Source organism: Somniosus microcephalus, chromosome 9 (genome assembly GCF_052327205.1).
Source record: "Somniosus microcephalus isolate GS21.2 chromosome 9, FLI_Smic_1.0, whole genome shotgun sequence".
NCBI lineage: Eukaryota > Metazoa > Chordata > Chondrichthyes > Squaliformes > Somniosidae > Somniosus > Somniosus microcephalus.
Window position 1 is genome coordinate 244918078 of NC_140995.1, and position 22888 is coordinate 244940965.

Genomic DNA, 22888 nt, shown 5'->3' on the forward strand with positions numbered 1-22888 from the left:
TAGAAAATCATAACATGATTCGGCAGAGTCAACATGGTTTTATGAAAGGGAAATCATGTTTGACAAATTTATTAGAGTTTTTTGAGGATGTAACTAGCAGGGTAGATAAAGGGGTACCAGTGGATGTAGTATATTTGGATTTCCAAAAGACATTCGATAAGGTACCACATAAAAGGTTATTACACAAGATAAAGGCTCATGCGGTTGGGGGTAATATAGTAGCATGGATAGAGGATTGGTTAATGGACAGAAAACAGAGAGTAGGTGTAATGTATATACCTTTAAGGGGGGAACTATGTTTTACAGCTCATGTATACTGCAGTACCAGCAGTGGCCACACCTGTATATAACACTGAGTAGTAATCTGTACAGATCAGTTCCACTGTGAGCCACGTTGAGTAAACACCTGTTGTACCGTTTCTCCTGCAGTCTGTGTCTTATTATACACGGACACAACATTGGCGACAAGGCAAGTTCGAACCTACCTGCAACTCTGCATCACCTCCCGGGGATTCGTTCCTGGAGATCAGTGGATTGGAGGTCAAGGCCAGAGACTCGGGCGTCGACCACGGGCAACTGCCCAGTCATCCAGCAGAGACTCGAGAATTGCGGGGGAGGCTGTCGAGAGCCAGGCTTGGCTTTCCAGTCGAGATGGTCCAGCGAAACGGGCTGGCAACAGGTAGTGCGCAGACGCTTCCCGGACAGCGGCGGGCTAGAGCCCGACCGAGCGGCACAGCAAAGGGCCGAGCAGCGTCAACGGGGGAGAGCGAGAGAGGGCAGAGCGCACAGGGCGCAGCCGGTGTTCAGGGGCCGAGCAGCGTCGGAGAGAGGGAGAGAGACGCACAGAAACCCGCGAGGCGCAGCCATTGCCACGAGGACCGCCGAGAGCGGCGTTGGCAGCAGCGCAGGAGAAGCGCGCGAAACCTACAGGGCACCGCCATTGCCACGAGAACCGCCGGGAGTGGCGTTGGCAGCAGCGGGGGAGGAAGGAAAGCGCGGGAGACGCCATTTTAAGTCATTGGGAGACGCCATTTTAAACCACACCCAAAATGCCGAAGAGTGGCAGTATCACCGCATTTGACAATGAAGTCGAAGATTGGACTACATATGTCGAACGAATAGAGGTATACTGCAAGGCAAATGAGGCGTCAGATGACAAGAAAGCGCTGGTATTGTTAAATTTAATGGGTGCAAAGACGTATGGTTTATTACGAAATCTAGTAACCCCAACGAAGCCAATGGAAAAGAGTTTTGAAGACATAGTAACGATACTACAGGAACATTTAAACCCCACACCGCTGCTGATAGCAGAAAGATTCAAGTTTCACAAATGGAACCAGCATAAGGATGAAAGCAATGCTGATTATTTAACAGAACTGCGCAAACTATCGAAACACTGCCAGTTTGGAGTGGGACTGGCAGATACCTTAAGGGACAAGTTTGTGTGTGGGCTTCAAAGTGAAGGAACCCAGCAACGGCTTTTATCTGAAAAGGACCTTACGCTGGAAAAGGCTTTCAGCATTGCGGTTTCATATGAAGCAGCAGCACGGGGCACTGCAGAGATACAACAGAGACCGCAAGAATATGGCACAAACGAAATGTCATATGGAACAGAGAAGTGCTATCGCTGCGGCAGAACAACACACGACCAGAATGATTGCTGGTTCAAAGACAAAGTGTGCAGACAGTGTGGAAAAGTAGGACACATAGCACGAGTCTGCAGGTCGGGAAAGAAAACCAGCAATAAGAAACCGACCAAAGGGAAGTACAAGAAGGTACATAAGATAACGGAGAATAGTTCAGACGAACAAAAGAGTGATAACGACTCCGAAAGCAGGGAACTGAGTTGTCTGAAACTACATAATGTGATCACAACGGAGGATCACCGAACCATTTGGGTCACTCTCAAGATAGCAGGAGTCCAGGTAAAGATGGAATTGGACACAGGATCAGCCCTAACAGTCATAAACCGACGGGACTACGAGCGGCTATTCTCACACATACCCTTGAGAGACACAAAAATTATTTTGAAGACGTACACGGGGCAAAAAGTCTACCCCAAAGGAAAAATAAGGGCGACCGTTATATATAACGGTAAGGAAACACCAAAACTAGACCTGTATGTATTGCAAGATGGAGGACCATCATTACTGGGATGTGAATGGATCCGGAAAATACAACTGGATTGGCATTCCATACAGGCACTGACTGTGGCTGACAAAAAGGATGACGACGTCACACCTGGGCGACTGTCAAAGATCCTAACTGACGTGAAAGAAGTGTTCCAGCAAGGACTCGGAACACTAAAAGGCATGACAGCGACGATTAAAATTGAAGAAAACGCAAGCCCAACATTTTTTAAGGCCAGACCAGTACCTTATGCGATCCGCCCAGCCGTCGAAGCAGAGCTGGAGAGTCTGGAACGTTCAGGTATACTGTCCAAGGTAGATTGGAGCGAGTGGGCTACACCCATCGTCCCTGTGATGAAAAAGTCGTTGAGCAGCACACCTGGGGAACCAAGGAAGGTTCGCATCTGTGGGGACTTTAAGGTAACAGTGAACCCGATCCTTCACACCGTACAATATCCACTTCCGCGGATTGAAGATATTTTCGCCTCGCTATCTGGAGGGAAACGCTTCACTAAGATTGATCTGGCCCAGGCGTATCTGCAAATGGAGGTAGAAGAAGCATCAAAAAAATACCTCACAATCAACACCCATAAAAGTCTCTACCAATACAACCGGCTGGTATTCGGGGTAGCATCAGCTCCGGCTATTTGGCAGAGGGCAATGGAACAAGTCCTGCAAGGGATCCCAGGGACCCAGTGTTATTTGGACGACATCCTGGTCACGGGCGAAAATGACAGTGATCACCTCGCCAACCTGGAGCAGGTGCTCACTAGATTGCAGGAATATGGGCTCCGAGCTAACCGCCCCAAATGCGAGTTTTTTAGAAAACAGATCTCGTATTGTGGCCACGTTATCGATAAAGAGGGGTTACATAAGTCCCCAGAGAAGATTGAGGCAGTAGTCAATCCAGCACCGGAAAATGTGTCATAACTGAGGTCGTTCCTAGGGCTGGTAAACTACTACCATAAGTTCTTGCCAAATTTGTCTACAATACTACACACACTGAACACCCTACTGCAAACTGGGGTGCCATGGAAGTGGAGTGACGAATGTAGACGAGCTTTCCAGAAGAGCAAAACACTAATCACATCGAAAGAGGTATTGGCCCATTACAACCCGGCATTACCAATTCGGTTGGCATGTGATGCGTCACCCTACGGCATTGGAGCGGTGCTGTCACACAAATTCTTGGACGGCTCAGAGAGGCCAATAGCCTTTGCGTCACGATCACTAACCTCAGCCGAGCGTAACTACGCCCAGATTGACAGGGAGGCCCTCAGCCTATTGTGGGGAGTGAAAAAGTTCAATCACTATCTGCACGGGCAGAAAGTCACCTTGCTGACTGATCACCAGCCTCTTGTCTCCATTTTTAATCCGAAGAAGGGCGTTCCGGTGATGACTGTGCAACGACTACAAAGATGGTCACTTTTTCTAGGGGCGCACCACTATGAGATTGAATATAAGGGCACGAAACAGCATGGAAATACTGATGGGCTATCACGCCTGCCACTGCCTACTGCGGAGGAAGCACCAGCAGTGGATCCTGTCGAAATATTCCATTCGACTATAGTTGAATACCTACCGGTAACTAAGGCTTGTATCGAAAAGGAAACCCAAAATGACCCGACACTGTCTCGGGTATATGATTTGACGGTGAAGGGATGGCCAGCACATGGCGACTCACTGTTGCCAGCATTCTCGGCAAGGAGAGAACAGCCGTCAGTGTGCCGGGGGACCTTGATGTGTGGATCCCGAGTGGTAATTCCATCCAAGTTAAGGGATAGAGTGCTCAATGAGCTTCATGAGGGTCATCTGGGAGGGGTAAAAATGAAAAGCCTAGCCAGGGCTTATGTGTGGTGGCCGGGAATCGATAAACAAATCGAGGACCTGACCAAGAGCTGCTCAGGATGCCAGAAAGTCCAAAATGCACCACCACAGGCCCCTCTACACCCATGGGAGTGGCCCTCATCTCCATGGCAACGGGTGCACATTGATTTTGCTGGTCCATTCATGGACTCAATGTTTTTAATAGCCGTGGATGTGCACTCGAAATGGCCTGAGGTCATCAAAATGTCCTCCACCACCACGGAGAAAACTATTGCAGTCCTACGGACCATTTTTGCCAGGAATGGCTTGCCAGAACAGATTTGCTCCGACAACGGACCACAGTTTGTGTCCGAAGAGTTCCGGAGGTTCTTGAAAAAGAATGGGGTAAGGCATTACACATCCGCCCCGTATCATCCAGCCACAAATGGATTGGCTGAGAGGTTCGTACAAACCTTTAAGAAGGCAATAAAGGCTATGTACAATGACAACATTCCGCTGCAGCACAAGGTGGACAATTTCCTGTTCGCCTACCGGAATGCGACACATGCAGTCACCAACCAGGCCCCAGCCATGATGTTCTTTAACCGAAGGTTAAGATCTCACCTGGATTTGCTCAGACCAAACGTACGAAGAGATGTTGAGAGTAAGCAATTCCAGCACATCCATGAGAAGCCAACAAGGAGCTTCAATGTAGGGCAACCAGTCTTGGCCCGCGACTACCGAGCAGAAAAATGGCAGCCAGGAACGATATGCACACGGCAGGGCCCACTAATGTACACAGTGGACGTTGGGGAGAGCATCGTGAGACGCCATGCTGACCAGATCCTAGAGTCAAGTCAACCCCATGCCTCGCCCGTACGTACCTGGTGATGAACCCGACGTACAGGTCGCATCTACCCCAGAAACAGTAGCATCGGAAGCTGATGAACCAACCGACGACAGGGGGCCAGAATCGCCTCCGCACCAAGAGCAAGACACTCGGGAAAGGCGCTATCCAGAAAGGATCAGGAAGCCTCCCCAAAGACTGAATATATAAATAGACTATTTTCAGCTAATGTTGCATGTTAAAAGTGTTAATTGTAATTAGTTTGATATTTAATTGTTAAATGAGTGTTATGGTACTGTTAATCTAAAAGGGGAGGAATTGTAATTAAGGGGGGAATGATGTTTTACAGCTCATGTATACTGCAGTACCTGCAGTGACCACACCTGTATATAACACTGAGTAGTAATTGTGATAAAAATAATAACTTCCGGGAAGTTATGTCATCACTTCCTGTGAACTGTGAACTATGAACTATGAACTGTGTACATACCTCACTTCCTGTCATATGTCACTTCCTGTTGGACTGGTATAAATACTGGTCTGTTCAGTATTGTAAGAGGCTTCTACCAGAGGCATGGTAAAGACCTCTCTTGTGTATAGTGTGTTTATAAGTTACTTAAAGCTTACTTTAAAGTTACTTGATGGTAAGTCTCCTTTTTCTTACATCAATTTAAGTAACTTAGTATTTACACTGACAAATACTCGACCTTCAGACAAACTCGGAAGTTAAGGATCCAGGGAACCACCCATCATGGAGAAAATCCTTAGACCTATTCGTCTGGACTTGGACCCGAATACACCAGCAGCTGGCAGGGTATGGAAGCATTGGTATCGTACTTTTGAGAATTTTCTGGATGAATGTAAAGCGGATGCTCCTGCTAAATTGAAGATACTTGTCAATTATGTGACCCCAAAAGTGTTCGAATATGTTGATGAATGGGATAATTACGAAGAGGTGATTCGGGCACTTAAGAAACTGTATGCGAAGACCCCAAATGAGGTCTATGCTAGACATCTACTGGCCACAGCCCGACAAGGGCCAGGGGAATCAATTGACGAATTCCTGCAAGAACTTCGCAGGCTCAGCGTAGATTGTAACTTTCAGGCAGCCTCAGCTGAGCTGTACCGCCAAGAAATGATTCGTGATGCTTTCATCTGCGGGATTGCCTCTCCATTTATACGCCAGCGTCTACTAGAAAGTAAAACACTTGAGCTACAAAAAGCTTTTGACCTAGCTTGTTCACTGGATTTGGCAAAGAGAAATGCAGACCTCTATCAGCTGCCCAGATCTCGATCTGCTGCTGTAGCTGCAACCAGACAATTCAAGCGGTCTCAGGTGAACCCTATCATGGGGGAATCTAATTCTGATAATTCTGATGAAGAAGAGGAGGACGACCCCACTTTAGCAGCCTCTTGGCAATCTAGGAAGGAATGCTTCTTTTGTGGAGATGCTTTTCACCCTAGGAAAACCTGCCCTGCTCGCAATGCAATCTGCAGTTATTGCGGGAAAAAAGGACACTTTGCTAAAGTTTGCCTATCAAGGGCCTCTACGAGGGCCGATCCAGCTAAGGCCTACCGAACTGCCCCAATTAGGGCCTATCAAGATGCTCCAGCTAGGACCTATCAAGCTTCCTCTCGAGCTCTCTCCCGAAGAAGCACACCGAGAGTTTTAGCCACTCTCTGTGCAACGACACCAATTACAGCTGCTTGCCCACAGAACCTGTCTCATGCAGCCACAAAAATTTCAATTAAAGGGCATACCTTAGATGCCTTAATTGACTCAGGAAGTACTGATAGTTTCATTAAGGAGCAGATTGTTGCGAAATTGAAACTACATGTCTTCCCATCGGACCAGGCAATTGCGATGGCCCAGTCATCACTTAATACCAGAATCTCCGGCTTTTGTGTTGTTGATATGACACTTCATGGTCGTATGTATCCCTCCACCCGACTTTCGGTGCTCAAGGACTTATGTAGTGATCTCCTCTTAGGGCTGGACTTCCAAAAACAGCATAAGAAACTCACCATTGAGTTTGGTGGATCCAAACCCGGACTTACTATTTCTAATATACCGTCTAAATTACCATTTTGTGCATTATCAGCAGCTTCACTTGATGAACCCTCATTATTTGCCAGTATTCCGCCTCAATGCGAACCGATAATAACGAAATCGCGGCGCTTTAATCAGGAAGACCAATCTTTTATTGCGGCTGAAATCTCTCGACTTCTAGCAGAGGATATCATTGAACCATGTTCGTCGCCCTGGCGGGCTCAAGTCGTCATTGTCAAGAACCCTCTAAAACCTCACAAACAGCGACTATGCATCGATTATTCGCAAACCATCAATCAATATACCGACTTGGACGCCTACCCATTGCCACGCATTGATGATATGGTTAATAAACTGGCCGAATACAAAGTGTTCTCAACTTACGATTTAAAAAGTGCCTATCATCAGTTACCCTTGAAGGTCTCAGATAAGCAGTACACAGCCTTTGAGGCTAATGGACGGCTGTACCAATTTCGTCGCCTCCCATTCGGGGTTACTAATGGAGTGGCTGTCTTTCAACGGGCAATGGATGGCCTGGTTAAGCAGGAAAACCTAAGGGACACTTTTCCCTATCTTGATAACATTACCATTGCAGGTCACGATCAACAGGAACACGACTCCAACCTCCAAAAATTTCGGGATGCCCTCCATCGCCGTAATTTGACCCTGAATGAATCCAAATCTGTTGAGTCGCAACCGACCATCAACATCCTTGGCTACTGCGTAGGCAATGGTATCATTAAGCCAGACCCAGAAAGACTTCGCCTGCTCCAAGAGCTCCCGTCACCTAAGAATCCGGCTTCTTTACGTCGGGCTCTCGGTCTGTTTGCATACTACGCTAAATGGATTCCTCATTTTTCGGACAAAATCCAACCCTTGCTGCATGCTAGATCATTTCCACTGGGAACAGCGGCTGTTGCAGCCTTTAACCTTCTCAAAAAACAGTTGGAGAAAGCGGCTCTTCACTCCATTGATGAGAATCTCCCTTTCGTGGTTGAATGTGATGCCTCGGAGGTGGCGATCTCGGCTACTCTGAATCAGGAAGGTCGTCCTGTAGCATTTATGTCCAGGACCTTACAAGGTGCCGAGCTACATTATCCTCCGGTTGAGAAAGAAGCCACAGCCATCATAGAGGCAGTACGGAAGTGGAACCATTTTCTAGCTCGCCAGCACTTTACATTGATCACGGACCAACGATCAGTCGCCTTCATGCTCGATAATCGAAAACGAACCAAAATTAAGAATAATAAAATACAACTTTGGAGGATGGAACTGGCCTCTTTTGGTTATACCATTCTCTATCGGCCTGGCAAGGAGAATGTGGCCCCGGACACCCTCACACGGGCATTCTGCTCCACTATGTCATCCTCCACTCTCATGGATGTCCACAATGGTTTGTGTCATCCTGGCGTTACGCGCATGCTACATTTCGTACGATCACGGAATCTCCCTTTTTCCACTGGAGATGTAAAGAAAATATGCTCAGAATGCCGGCTTTGTGCGGAATTAAAACCTCAGTTCTTCCGCCCCTCAGATGGTATACTCATACATGCAACCCAACCGATGCAACGACTTAGCATCGATTTTAAGGGCCCAGTGCCCTCTTCAACTCGGAACACATATTTGCTCACCATGATCGACGAATATTCACGTTTTCCGTTTGCCTTCCCCTGCTCCAATATGCTGGCGTCCACAGTAATCTGCTGCCTTGAGCAGGTATTTTCTCTCTGTGGCATGCCGGCTTATATTCACTCAGATCGGGGTCCATCCTTTATGTCAAGGGAACTCAAGGACTATCTCTCAGAACGGGGAATTGCTACAAGCAAAACAACACCATACCATCCCATCGGAAATGGGCAGGTAGAGAGGTATAACGGTATCATCTGGAATTCCGTACGTCTCGCTTTAAGATCTCGGGGCCTACCAGACCAGCAATGGGAAACAGTGCTTCCGGATGCATTGCACTCTATACGGTCCCTGCTTTCTACAGCCACAAATACTACACCTCATGAGCGGTTCTTTGGATTCCAGCGTCGCTCATCTCATGGGACATCACTCCCGTCATGGCTAACTACTCCTGGACCTGTATTACTCCGAAGATACGTTCGGACGTCTAAAAATGACCCTCTTGTAGACGAGGTCGAACTAACCGATGCCAACCCCACCTATGCAAACATACGATATTCCGACGGCCGAGAATCTACCGTATCATTACGGGATCTGGCTCCCTGCCCACCAGGACCTAGTGGGACATCGGGTGATGGCATTTCACCAGGAAACTCTTGGGACCTATCGGGTACCCCTCTCCAGGATCCTGATCGGACACCAACTAGCTTGGTGCCGGTAGAACCCCGTGCTCAAGGTTGCGACCCTCCCAGTACCGCGCATGAAAGTACTGATCCGCCACAGACCAGCTCTGCACCTCCCTCTGAACAGAGGCAGTCCGACTTTGAACCTATTGGGGCTCGTACTCGAAGCCATGATCTCCCCGACCCTTCACAGAGCAATCCAGGCCACACAGACTCTGACCAATGGCCAACCGCATGTAAGCGGACCAGCGACCCTCTACGACGGGAATCCAAACGGGTGCGACTCTTCCTTGTTCGGCGGCTGCGGACCAAAAGGTAGACCACAGCCTCCTAATCCTGCAAGAGGGAAGAATGTGATAAAAATAATAACTTCCGGGAAGTTATGTCATCACTTCCTGTGAACTGTGAACTATGAACTATGAACTGTGTACATACCTCACTTCCTGTCATATGTCACTTCCTGTTGGACTGGTATAAATACTGGTCTGTTCAGTATTGTAAGAGGCTTCTACCAGAGGCATGGTAAAGACCTCTCTTGTGTATAGTGTGTTTATAAGTTACTTAAAGCTTACTTTAAAGTTACTTGATGGTAAGTCTCCTTTTTCTTACATCAGTAATCTGTACAGATCAGTTCCACTGTGAGCCACGTTGAGTAAACACCTGTTGTACCATTTCTCCTGCAGTCTGTGTCTTATTATACACGGACACAACAGTAGGAATAAATGGGTCTTTTTCAGGTTGGCAGGCTGTAACTAGTGGGATGCCGCAAGGATCAGTGTTGGGGCCTCAGCTATTTACAATCTATATTAATGACTTAGATGAAGGGACCGAGTGTAATGTATCCAAGTTTGCTGACGATACAAAGCTAGGTGGGACAGTAAGCTGTGAGGAGAACACAGAGTCTGCAAAGGGATATAGATAGACTGAGTGAGTGGGCAGTAAGGTGGCAGATGGAGTATAATGTGAGGTTATTCACTTTGGTAGGAATAATAGAAAAACAGAATATTTTTTAAATGGTGAGAAACTTTCAAATGTTGGTGTTCAGAGAGATTTGGGTGTCCTCGTGTAAGAAACACAGAAAGCTAGCATGCAGGTACAGCAAGCAATAAGGGAGGCAAATGGCATGTTGGCCTTTATTGAAAGGGGGTTGGAGTGTAAGAGTAAGGAAGTCTTGCTCCAATTGTACAGGGCCTTGGTGAGACCACACCTGGAGTACTGGGCACAGTTCTGGTCTCCTTATCTAAGGAAGGATATACTTGCCTTGGAGGCGGTGCAACGAAGGTTCACTAGATTGATTCCTGGGATGAGAGGGCTGTCCTATGAGGAGAGATTGTGTAGAATGGGCCGATACTCGCTGGAGTTTAGAAGAATGAGAGGTGCTCTCATTGAAACGTACAACATACAGGGAATGCAATGGATGTTGTCTGCATGGATTTTTGGAAGGCGTTTCACAAAGTACCAGATAGAAGGCTGGTTAACAAAATTGAGGCTCATGGAATAGGAGGGACAGTGACAGCTTAGATAAGGAATCGGCTTAAGGACAGAAAACAGCGAGTTGTGGTAAATGGCTGTTTTTCAGACTAGAGGATGGTGTTCCCCAAGGGTCAGTGCTGGGGCCACTGCTTTTTTTGATATATTTAAATGACCTGGATATTGGAATACAGAGTAGAATTTCTAAATTTGCTGATGACACCAAACTTGGGGGTGTGGCAAACAGTGATGATGATATCAATCGACTGCAACAGGACATAGAAAGGCTAGCAGAATGGGCAGACAGGTGGCAGATGGAATTTAATACAGAGAAGTGTGAGGTGATGCATTTTGGCAGAAGGAACAGGGAGAGGCAATATACACTTCATGGCACAGTTTTAAAGAGTGTGCAGGGACAGAGGGACCTGGGAGTTAATGTGCATCGGTCCCTGAAGGTGGCGGGACATATTGAGAGAGTGGTTAGCAAAGCATATGGGATCTTGGGCTTCATAAATAGAGGTATTGAGTACAAAAGTAGAGAAGTTATGCTGAACCTTTATAAAGCGCTGGTTAGGCCACAACTGGAGTATTGCGTCCAGTTCTGGTCACCACACTTTAGGAAGGATGTGAAGGCCCTTGAGACGGTGCAGAGGAGATTTACCAGAATGGTTCCAGGGATGGAGGATCTTAGCTACAAGGACAGGTTGGAGAAGCTGGATTTGTTATCATTAGAGCAAAGGAGGTTGAGGGGTGATTTGATAGAGGTGTACAAGATTATGACGTGTTTGGATAGGCTAGACGGGGAAAGGCTGTTCCCACTAGTTGATGGTACAAGGACTAGGGGACACAGACTTAAGGTTTTGGGTAAGAGATAAGGGGGGATGTGAGGAAAAACATTTTTTACACAGCGAGTGGTGATGACCTGGAATTCGCTGCCGACGGACGTGGTGGAAGTGGAGACACTCAATGTTTTCAAGGGGAGACTGGATAGGCACTTGAGGGAAATAAACTTGCAGGGCTACGGGGATAGAGCGGGGGAATGGGACTGACTGGATTGCTCTATAGAGAGCCGGCACAGACTCAATGGGCCAAATGGCCTCCTTCTGTGCCGTTATGATTCTATGACTCTATAAGACTCTGAAGGGGATTGACAGGGTAGATGCTGAGAGCTTATTTCCCCTGGCTGGTGTATCTAGAACTAGGGGGCATAGTTTCAGGATAAGGGCCTTTTAAGACCGAGATGAGGAGGAATTTCTTCACTCAGAGGGTTGTGAATCTTTGGAATTCTACCCCAGAGTCTGAGTATATGCAAGACGGAGATAAATAGATTGTTGGACTCCAGGGGAATCAAGGGATATGGAGATCGGGCGGGAAAGTGGAGTTGAGATCGTTGATCAGCCATGATCTTATGGAATGGCGGAGCAGGCTCGAGGGGTCATATGGCCTACTCCTGCTCCAATTTTTTATGTTCTAATACTAGCCTGAAGAGACACTTGTGTCTTAAGTTCTAATACAATCTTCTAAACCCAGTATTATTCGCGTCACAATTTCATTCGCGTAACCATATATTTTTTAGGTGTCCCTAATTTCTAACAGACTCACCACCTTGAGAGGGAGAAAAACTCTATTTCGACCTCTCATTTTCGATTTTGCATCTATCGTGCCAGCTCAAAGTTGTTAGTTCGACGGTTCAATTGGTGGATCAGACATTTCAAAGAGCAAGACATCATAATAAGGACCATTAAGACCAGACACTGGGTAATCATTAGGCCTGCTGATATCATTCATGCTCAGGGATGCTGGCTGGCATTGTAGGCTACTTCCCAGCACTCATGGTCCCCTAATTTACTTATTACTTTCTCCACTTGGGAGTTAGTTAGTAGGGAGGCACAGAAATGAAGATTTCCCCCTTTCTTACAGCAGGTGCGCTGAGCCCTTCTCCCCCGCAGGTGTACCTGCCTCTGCTCCTGCCTCTAGAACTACTCCTCATCCTCTAAACCCCTGAGGTCAAGCAGAATATCCAAAGGAACAGGACGAGGCCATTCAGCCCTTCTGCAAAGGAGTGTCCATTCTGTGCAGAGGGAGCTGATTCTAGGCAGCGGCTAAATCCCAAGAACGGTAGGTGTGTATAGATAAAATCAGGGTTAAACTGAGAACTGGAAAAAAAAACACACACAATCAAAAGTACAGAAAGGCAGCAAGAAATAAACCTAAATAGCCGAAGAAGGAAGTTGAGCCTGATTTATACAGGTGCACAGCGATAAAGAAAATATGGCAAAAGCTTTAATGAGGCTTCCGCATTCCAGCGGTGCAAGCATCCCACTCCCCCAGCGACACCTGTGCTGTGCAGTGCATTCCTGGCACAGGGCCCTATTCCGGACCCCCTCCGTCCAGTGGTCACGGTCGGTGCATGGGAGCAGCAGATCCCTCGTCAAATTTGTTGGAAGGCTTTTGTGGGAAATAGCAGAGGTGAATTTCCAGTGGATGGGTTCTCCTGCCCGTCCACCGGAACGTCAGCAGAACAGCTGCGGAAACCTCGGAAAAACAACTTCAGCACTGTTTACACCGGGGTTTCCGTGTCTCTTCTGGCGCACGAGCGGGAGAATCCGCACGAGAATTCGCCCCGTATCGTCACCCTTGTACCGCCGGTGGGGAGCTTTTATATGCGGTGGTTAAGGCATATTGTTTGGGGCCAATAAGAGGCAGCGTTATTCAGCATCTAACCCGTGCTGTACCTGCCTCCACACATTGACATCTAGGAGTCCCATGATGCTGACTCTGGCTAAAACCGTGGAAGAATAATCCATTCATGAAGCACTGGCATCCCTCACCATGATAAGCACATCATCCATCTCCTCCCCCACGACCCCCCCAATTCCCCCACCTGGGAAAAGGAAGTGATTAACCAGCCTGGAACATTGCTTCAGATGCTGAGACTGCAGCAATTTCCAAAGCTGTTTCTGCTCAGATTCAGGTGCATCTGTGCCTCAGTACCTTTCCATCATGAGACTGAAATGCTGATGCTGTAAACGGTTAAAAGAGAAATTCCTGCCCCTCTTTCCTGGTTTCCCCTTGCTCACCGTTGCCTCCTTCCCACTCTCTCCAAGTACCTGTATTTCTCGGCCTCACACCTCTCAACCTGCGCTGCATTGAAAGGGTTTAATTGGAGTCAGCGACGGGGCAAAGACTGGGGTCTGAGTTACTGCTGCCTTTTCCAGCGGTAGTGTTTACATTTGGGATGTTCCAATCAAACTCTGCTTGATATTGCCACATCCTCTGGGTACCACTGTTTGCTCGCTGGGCTGTTTGTGTGTTATCAGCCCCTCTCCACCTCCTTTGGATTTCTTTTTCTTTCCCTTTAGTTTCTCTGAATGTGTACAGTTTCTTTCTCCACTTTATGTGTACCCGCTTGATGTGCCATCAATAACTCAAAGACAAGGAGTTAAAGGATTCAACAGAAGGCTTTTAATCACTAAGAACATTGCATGTCTTTCCACATCAGATTCGTCTGGCAGAATGACTCATACAGCTCTTGAGACCTTTATATGACAAAAGACAGGGGCGGAGCCAATACACACAATAGGAAAAAGGGGGCGGTACACACAATACAATGCAGGTAAAACACAGGGGCTGATGAAGGCATATATTTCATCACATTCACCCCTTCTACAGATTTAGTCTGTCCGGGGGTGTGATAGTCCTTCCTGAACGTCGCAACAGTACCTCGGGTTCCGACCGGGAGTCCGTGGTGCCCTCCTGGGCATACCCATGTGCTGGGGGTGTTGCAGTTACTTCTGGGGGTGGTGAGGATACCTCTGGGGATGGTGGAGGTTCTTCTGGGGGTGGTGAGGATGGGTCGTCGTCGCTTCCTGCCGAGGCGAGGTCCTTTATGGACACGGTGTGCTCACGCCCGTCGGCGTGCTTGACGTATGCGTACTGTGGGTTTGCGTGGTGTAGGTGTACTGCCTCCACGAGGGGATCCATTTTGTGGCCCCTCACATGCTTCCGTAATAGGACTGTCCCTGGGGTGGAGAGCCACGAGGGTAGGGACACTCCTGAGGTTGATTTGCGGGGAAAAACAAACATCTTCTCGTGAGGAGTGGCGTTAGTAGCAGTACACAGTAGCGACCTTATCGAGTGGAGTACGTCTGGGAGGACCTCTTGCCAGCGGGAGGTAGGGAGGCCTTTAGACCTTAGTGCTAAGGTGACCGCCTTCCACACTGTCGCGTTCTCCCTCTCCACTTGTCCATTACCCCGGGGGTTATAACTAGTGGTCCGACTCGTGGCTATCCCCTTCGACAGCAGGTATTGGCGCAGTTCGTCGCTCATGAACGACACCCCCCTGTCAGTGTGGATGTAGTTAGGCATGCCGAACGTGCAAAACAGGCTGCCGAGGCACTTGATGACCGTGGCACTGGTCATGTCTGGGCGGGGTAGGCAGGAGTACTCGTCCACAATGTTGAGAAAGTACACATTGCGGTCGGTGGAGGGGAGTGGTCCCTTGAAATCTAAGCTCAGGCGCTCAAATGGCCGTGTAGCTTTGATCAGGTGGGCTCGGTCGGGCCTGAAAAAACGGGGCTTGCATTCCGCACAGGTGCAGCAGTCCCTGGTCATAGACCGGACCTCCTCGATGGAATAGGGCAGGTTACGGGATTTTATAAAGTGGAATAGCCGGGTGACCCCCGGGTGGCAGAGGCCATTGTGGAGGCCCTGTAGCCTGTCCCCCTGGATGCTGGCACACATCCCTCGTGATAGGGCGTCGGGGGATTCGTTGAGGGCCCCCGGCCTATATATTATGTCGTACTCAAACGTGGAGAGTTCGATCCGCCACCTGAGAATTTTGTCGTTCTTGATCTTCCCCCTCTGTTTGTTGTTAAACATGAAGGCTACCGACCGCTGGTCGGTAAGCAGGGTGAAGCGTTTGCCGGCTAGGTAGTGCCTCCAGTGCCGCACTGCCTCCACTATGGCCTGGGCCTCCTTCTCTACCGAGGAGTGCCTGATCTCGGGCCCTTGGAGGGTTCTTGAGAAAAAGGCTACGGGCCGCCCATCCTGGTTGAGGGTGGCTGCTAAAGCGAAGTCGGACGCATCGCTTTCGACCTGGAAAGGGATGTTTTCGTCCACTGCCTGCAGCGCGGCCTTCTCAATGTCATGTTTAATGCTGTTGAAGGCGGCGTGGGCCTCGGCCGTGAGCGGGAAGGACGTTGATTTCAGGAGGGGACGGGCCTTGTCGGAATAATTGGGGACCCATTGGGCGTAATAGGAGAAAAACCCCAGGCACCTTTTCAGTGCCTTGGGAGTGTTTGGTAGGGGTAGCTCCCGTAGGGGGCGCAATCGGTCGGGGTCCAGACCGATTTCCCCGTTTTCCACCACGCAGCCCAGGATACAGAGGCGCGTGGTGCTAAAGACACACTTATCCTCGTTGTAGGTGAGATTGAGTCTGAGGGCGGTTTTCAGAAATCTCGCGAGGTTCGAGTCGTGGTCTTGCTGGTCGTGGCCGCAGATGGTGACGTTGTCTAGGTATGGGTAGGTGGCTGTTAACTGGTTCTCATCGACCATGCGGTCCATCTCCTGCTGGAAGACCGAGACCCCATTCGTTACCCCAAAGGGGACTCTGAGGAAGTGGTAGAGGCGTCCGTTCGCCTCGAAGGCGGTGTATGGACGGTCCTCCGGCCTAATGGGGAGCTGGTGTTGAAGTGCCTTTTGTTTAGCTCTGGGTAATGACTCAATACACTCTTGGATTCGTCAGACGGACAGGCCTTTTATTTCTCTTGCAGCAAGGGGAATCAGTACCTCCACTCAAGGGGTGAGGCTACTATTCCAATGATACAGCGTTAAGCGTTCCATATTTATACAGTGTAACAAACAAGTTTAATTGACATTCCTTTGTTCCTCAAAATGGATACATTTTAGATTAATCATTCGGTCTTATGACATATTGACAGAAGGATCCTGGACACATAAGTCAACTGTTAATCTATAACAGGATATGAATCGTGTAACCGGAGGTCCTCTTTAATCTTAATCATGTATCTGGAGACTAGGTCTAACAAGTTGTTAGGTCACTGGGTACTTCAAACGGAACCCATTGTCTCACTTCTACATTCTCATTAAGAGGGCAGACATCTGTTCTTGGCTGTACTCGTGACCTGTGTCAAGTCTGAAAACTTTTACCCAGCAAGCTCCCGAAATTAACCCCTTATATCATGTAGATTTCCTCACTGGTGGTATGCCGATTTTAGGTCGATGGTGGAAAACACCCGGTATTGCGCAATTTGGTTAACCATATCCGCTATGCGGGGCAGAGGGTAGGCGTCTAGCTGGGTGTATAGATTAACCGTCTGGCTATAATCTATCACCATCCGCTTCTTTTCGCTACCCTTAACTACTACTACCTGGGCGCGCCACGGGCTGGTACTGCATTCGATGATACCCTCCCGCTTGAGTCTTTCTACTTCCGACGCAATGAACCGTCTGTCCTCCCAGCTGTACCGCCTACTCTTGGTCGCTATGGGTCGACAGTTGGGTGCGAGGTTGGCGAACAGAGAGGGTGGCTTGACCTTCAGGGTAGCCAGACCGTACACTGTGAGGGGCGGCTGGGACCCACCGTAGGTAAGCGTGATACTTTGGTGGTGGCACTGGAAGTCCAGACCCAAGATCACGCTCACACAGAGATCTGGCATTATCAATAGTTTAAAATCTCTGTAATCAGTGCCTTTTATCGACAACATAACCGCGCAGAAACCTGTAATTTTTGAGGTATGAGTCTTATCAGCCATGGCGATTTTGCCCTGTGTAGGGACTATCGTTAGTGAAAGTCGTTTTACCAGGCTAGGATGAATAAAGCTTTCAGTGCTCCCGCAGTCAATCAAGCATTTAACCTTGTTCCCGTTTACCTCTATGTCCATCATCGATCTGGACAACGGATGCGGCCTGGATTGATCCACTGTGATCGAGGCCACCAGTGGGTCCTGGAGGTCCGTGTAGTCGGGACAAGATGGTGGACTCCATGAGGGTGGACAAGATGGTGTCCAAGATGGCCGCCCCCACGGCGCGCACGCGGCGGTGGCGGAGTTGGAGGCGGGGTTCCCTCTGCAGACTTTGCTGAAATGTCCTTTCTTCCCGCATTTAAAACAGGTGGTGCCCTTCGCTGGGCACAAATGCCTTGAGTGTTTGTCCTGGCCGCAGAAGTAGCATTTCGGGCCCCGATGCATTGCGGCAGTAGTGGGGCTCCTGGGTGGAGGCTGGGGCTCCGATGGTGCTGGGCTGGCCTGAGACCTGGGAGGTGAAGATGACTTCCAAGATGGCGGCCCCCACGAGGCGGAGTGGGCCGCGTGGCCTGAGGAACAGGATTCAGAGTTCCTCTGGGCCATATCCAGCGATCGCGCTATGCCCATAGCCTGTTTGAAGTCCAGTCTGTTAAGTCTGTGTGTTCTAGTTGCATGTAAGATTAATTACTGACACAGACTACAAGAATAACGTTTCAACAGGTCTTTACTAGTTGGAGGTCAGGGCTATACTAACAGCAATATCACTACACGGTACTTATATACCGGTGGTCACCACCGGTATTACGTATACAGCAGCCAGAGAAAGTAGTACATCTCTTAAGGTGGAACAGGCTTAAGTTCTCTTAAGGTGGAACAGGTTACATATACCACAATCCTCCCTTTTTAGCTTAACAGTCATATCCCCATTTAACATAACATAATAACATATATACATATATAACTTCAGGTATAAACAGTTCAAAGGTTCAGTCTCTCAGGAGGCCTTCTGATTCGGGTTGGATAACGCCTTTCAGTGGTCTCTGATTCTTGTTGCTGAGGTGACTCTTCTTGTTGGTTTCCTATGTATTGGACGTCATCATCAGGTACATTCCCTGCCGAGGTAGATGCTTCAGGTTCATTAACGTCTTCCACAGTTGTCTCTGTCGCAACCATGGGTTCGACCCTTGCTCTCGATTCTACCAGTTGATCCGCATGACGCCTTATCACATTGTTACCAATATCTACTGTGTACATCAGAGGTCCTTGTCTGGCCCGAATTGTTCCAGACTGCCATTTTTCGTTTCCATAGTCCCTTGCCAACACTGGTTGTCCTACGTCGAAACTTCGAGTGGTCTTGTTATTAATATGCCGGAACTGTTTGTTTTCCACTTCCCTCCGCACATTTGGTTTTAACAAGTCCAACCTGGACCGCAACCTCCTGTTATAAAACATCATGGCAGGACTTTGGTTAGTCACTGCATGAGCGGCGTTTCGATATGCCATTAGGAAATTGTCCACCTTGTGTTGTAGCGGAATCTGATCATCGTTCATGGCCTTTATTGCCTTTTTGAATGTTTGGACAAATCTCTCGGCCAACCCGTTTGTCACCGGATGATATGGGGTAGAGGTATAATGTTTCACCCCATTCTTCTTTAAGAATTTTTGGAATTCTTCCGACACGAACTGTGGTCCGTTGTCCGAACATATCTGTTCTGGCAATCCGTTCCTTGCGAATATTGTTCTTAACACCGCAATTGTCTTTTCTGAAGTAGTGGTATTCATCTTGATCACTTCTGGCCATTTGGAATGTGCGTCCACCGCAATTAGGAACATGGAGTCCATGAATGGACCAGCAAAGTCAATATGTACGCATTGCCATGGGGCTGAAGGCCATTCCCATGGGTGTAGCGGTGCGATCGGAGGTGCATTTTGCACTTTTTGGCACCCAGCGCAGCTTTTCGTCAACTCCTCTATCTGTTGGTCAATACCCGGCCACCATACATAAGCCCTAGCAAGACTTTTCATCTTAACTCCCCCCAGATGACCTTCATGCAGTTCCTTTAGAACTCTTTCCCTTAACTTGGGAGGAATAATCACTCTTGTCCCGTACATCAAAGTACCATGGCAGACGGACAGCTGGTCTCGCCTTGCCGAGAATGCCGGTAACAGAGGATCACCATGTGTTGGCCATCCCTTCACTGTCACCTCGTAGACTCGGGACAGTGTCGGGTCGTTCCTGGTTTCTCTTTCAATACTTGCATTGGTGACTGGTAAACACTCGATGATGGTCGAATGAAATAACTCAACAGGGTCAACTTTCGTCGTCTCTTCTTCTTCAGGTAGTGGCAGGCGCGAAAGCCCATCAGCATTGCCATGCTGCTTTGTACCTTTAGATTCTATTTGATATTGATGAGCCCCTAGGAAAAGGGACCATCTCTGGAGTCTCTGTGCTGTCATCACCGAAACACCCTTCTTAGGGTTAAAAATGGATACCAACGGCTGATGGTCTGTCAGAAGTGTGAATTTTTGGCCCTGCAGGTAATGATTAAACTTCTTCACTCCCCATACAAGGCTGAGAGCCTCCCTATCGATCTGCGCATAGTTGCGCTCAGCGGAGGTCAATGATCTGGATGCAAACGCGACTGGCCTTTCCGTGCCATTTGGCAACTTGTGTGAGAGTACTGCCCCAATACCATATGGAGAAGCATCACAAGCCAACCGAATAGGCAGTGTCGGGTTGAAGTGAGCCAACACTTCCTCTGAGGTGATCAATTCTTTGCTTTTGCGAAATGCCTTCTTACAGTTTTCGCTCCATTCCCATGGTACCCCCTTCTGTAAAAGAGCGTTCAGCGGGTGCAGTACCGTGGATAGATTCAGTAGAAACTTATGGTAATAGTTAATCAATCCTAGAAACGACCTCAACTGAGAGACATTATCCGGAGCGGGAGCCTTTACAACTGCCTCTATCTTGTCAGGAGACTTATGAAGCCCCTCCCGGTCAATGACATGACCACAGTACGAGATCCGCTTCTGAAAGAACACATACTTCTGCCGATTAACTCGAAGTCCATACTCTTTCAGTCTGTTGAGCACCAGTTCCAAGTTTGCGAGGTGTTCTTCATCACCATCTCCTGTAATCAGAATATCGTCTAGGTAACATTGTGTGCCTGGAATTCCCTGTAATACCTGCTCCATGGCCCTCTGCCAAATTGCTGGAGCCGATGCCACTCCAAAATCCAGCCTATTATACCGGTACAAACCTCTATGCGTGTTGATCGTGAGGTACTGGCGTGACTCTTCTTCAACCTCCATCTGCAAGTACGCCTGCGCCAGATCTATCTTGGTGAAGTGTTTCCCGCCAGACAACGAAGCAAAAATATCCTCAATCCGCGGAAGCGGATAATGCACCGTGTGAAGCACCGGATTAACGGTGATCTTGAAGTCTCCACAGATGCGAACCTTCCCTGGTTCTCCTGGCTTGTTGCTCGAAGGACGTTTCATAATGGGAACAATGGGCGTAGCCCACTCACTCCAATCTACCTTAGACAGTACACCTGAACGTTCTAGCGCTTCCAGTTCCGCTTCTACAGCAGGTCGTATTGCATAGGGTACCGGTCTGTCTTTGAAAAATTTTTGGTGTGCATGTTCATCAATCTTGATGTTTGCCGTCATTCCTCTCAGTGTTCCCAGTCCCTGCTGGAACACCTCTTTAGCATCATCCAATATTCTGGACAATTGTTTAGGTTTGACATCTGTTTCCCCGGAATCTACCGTTCGTGCCTTTAAGGAGTGCCAGTCCATATTCATTTTCCTAATCCACTCCCATCCCAGTAGTGGTGGACCTCCTTCAGGTAGCACATATAAGTCCATTACTTGGCTTTCTTTGCCCTTGTGGACCACTTTTACCTCTATCTTTCCGATGGGGTACACTCTTTGCCCCGTGTATGTTTTCAATATAATCTCCGTATCCCGTAGGGGAATATGTTGGAATAACCTTTTGTAATCTTTCTTATTCATGACCGTCAATGCCGATCCAGTTTCCAATTCCATCTTTACTTGGACTCCTGCTATCTGAAGAGTGGCCCAAATTGTCTGGAGATCTGCATCCTTACCAACGTTGTGTACTCTTAAGCTACCCAGTTCATTACTGCTGGTGTCTGAACCTGATTCTGTTCGTTCGAACTGTTCTTTGTCACCTTGTGTACCTTTATGTATTTTCCTTGCGGTGACTTTTTGTTGCTGGTCTTCTTTCCTGACCGGCATACTTTAGCTATGTGGCCAAGCCTGCCACACGTTCTGCATTCTTGGTTTTTAAACCAACACTGGTTCTGATCGTGCGTTGTCTTTCCACAATGATAACATTTTACAGTACTCAAAACCAATTGATTTGTACTGAGTTCCGGTGACCGTAGCTGCATTACTGCCGTGCCTCTCGCTGCGGCTTCGTGTGATGCTGCCATAGTGACCGCTTTCTCAAGCGTCAGCTCATTCTCCTCGAGCAGTCGCTTTTGTGTATCTTCTTTTAATAATCCACACACAAATTTATCTCTTAGCGCATCTGTTAGTCCCGTTCCAAACTGACAGTACTTTGCTAGCTTACGCAATTCTATTAAATATTCAGCATTGCTTTCATCTTTCAGCTGCTTTCTGCTGTAAAATTTAAATCGTTCCGCTAGCATCAGCGGCGTGGGGTTTAGATGATTTCTCAGGACAGTAACAATCTCCTCGAACGCCTTCTCCGCCGGTTCATCTGGTGATAAAAGGTGTTTCAATTGCCCGTATGTCTTCGCACCGATTAAGTTTAATAAAGTTAGTGCTTTCTCATCATCTGGGATTTTATTTGCTTTGCAATAATTTTGTATGCGTTCTACATACGTGGCCCAATCTTCGATGTCGCTATCAAAGGTATTAATGTTCCCATGTTTAGGCATCGTTGCAATTTTTTTTTAGTGATTTCCCTTTTTCCAAGATGGTGGCTTCCCGCTCTTGTCTTCGTCCTCCGCCTACAAAATGGCGGTTTCCCGCGCTTGGCGGTCTTTCCCGCGCTCGCCTTCTTCACCCGCTGGCTGCAATGGCGTTTGGCGTGCCGCTGCTGCTCCCCTTTCCCAGAGGTTAGTAACTCCCCCGACGCTGTCTCCGCTTCACCGCAGCTCCCTCGGGCATTCGCGCTTCCCCGATGTCGCGCCTCGCAGCCCTTCTTGCAGCCCGGTTATTAGCACCGGCTGCGTTCGCCTTCACCGCGGCTCTCGCGCCTTCAGGTAGAAGGAAGATAGCTGACTGCCGCTGATGGAGGCTTCGAGTTCCGGATATCTTCTGCACTCTGGGTTCTCGATGCCTGCCGCGCGACGTGTCTTCCAGCAGGGTGATGAGGGTGGATGCCTCTCTTTGACGCCCGTTCTGTGGACGAAGCCGCCGTGGATATAAACTGCCGCAGGGTAAGAATCGGACTCGTCGCCACTGTTAAGTCTGTGTGTTCTAGTTGTATGTAAGATTAATTACTGACACAGACT